The sequence below is a fragment of the Rhincodon typus genome, unplaced genomic scaffold (assembly GCF_021869965.1).
Source record: "Rhincodon typus isolate 14 unplaced genomic scaffold, sRhiTyp1.1 hic_rhity00004542, whole genome shotgun sequence".
Lineage (NCBI taxonomy): Eukaryota > Metazoa > Chordata > Chondrichthyes > Orectolobiformes > Rhincodontidae > Rhincodon > Rhincodon typus.
The window spans coordinates 5,247-6,620 of record NW_025970180.1 but is presented as its reverse complement, the minus strand read 5'-3'; positions in this window follow the sequence as shown (position 1 = coordinate 6,620).

The window sequence follows — 1,374 nt, the reverse complement described above, 5'->3', positions numbered from 1 at the left end:
TGACCCTCTGACAGTGCCCCGTTCCCTCGGCGCCGACCCTCCGACAGTGCCTGCTCCCTTAACATTGACCCTCTGACAGTGCCTGCTCCCTCAGCGCTGACCCTCTGACACTGCCAGGTCCTTCAGCACTGACCCTCCAACAGTGTCAGATGGAAGCAAATAGCAAGGGGAATTGAATGCAAGAGCATGGGGAGTTTATGCCTCCCTGAGGCTGTATCTGGGGGACTGTGTACTGGACTGGTCACTGTGCTTACAGAGGGATGGTGGGAGCAGTTGAACATATAACATAGAACAGTACAGCACAGTACAGGCTCTTCGGCCCATGATGTTGTGCCGAACTTTTACCCTAAAACTAAGGTCTATCTAACCTCCACCCCTACCTTATTCTATCATCCATATGCCTATCTAATAGCCGACTCCACTACCCTCTCCGGCAATGCATTCCACGCCCCGACCACTCTCTGAGTAAAGAACCTACCTCTGACGTCTTCCCTATATCTACCTCCACTCACTTTAAAACTATGCCCCCTCGTAATAGCTACCTCCACCCTAGGAAAAAGTCTCTGGCTGTCCACTCTATCTATACCTCTGATCATTTTGAGAGAGGGTTTACCAGACTAATCCCAGGAATGAGTAGATCGCGTCATCAGGAAAGGCTAAGGAGAGTTAGTGCTGTCTCCTGTAGAGTTTAGAAGGGTTGGAGGTGACTAAATTGAAATGTATAAGATCCTGAGGGGAGGTGGATGTGGAAAGGATGCTTCCCCTTGTGTGAGAGTCCAGAATGAGGGGACACTGTTTAAAAATAAGATGTTCATCTAGAACGTGATGAGGAACTGTTTTTGTCTGAGAGGATTATAAGTATTTGATATTGATCAAAGGGTGCAGAATCTGTGAATATCCCTGCTTTTATTGGTCTCACTGGTTTTACTGGTCTCACTGGATTCATTAGTTTTACTGGATTCATTAGTTTTACTGGTCATATTGGTCTTACTGGTCTCACTGGTTTTACTGGTCTCACTGGTTTTACTGGTCTCACTGGTCTTACTGGTCTAACTGGTCTTACTGGTCTCACTGGTCTCACTGGTCGTTTTTGGTATTTGTGCAGTGGCAGGGGTATTATATGGCTGTGGAATCTTGGGAAAGGGAGGACTAGGCCCCGGACTGGAGAGAGAGGAAGGGAGGGAGAAGAAGGGGAAAGGAGGAGGGAGACGGAGAAGGGTGGGGAAGGGGGAGAGGGGGAGGATGAGGGGTGGTTGCGGATTGGAAGGGAGGGAGAAGGAATGGGGTGGGACTAGAGGGGAGGGAGAGGGACAGGGAGAGGGGGAGTGAGAGGGGGGAATGTGCCTGGGTGGGAAGGAGGGGGAGAGGGGGAGA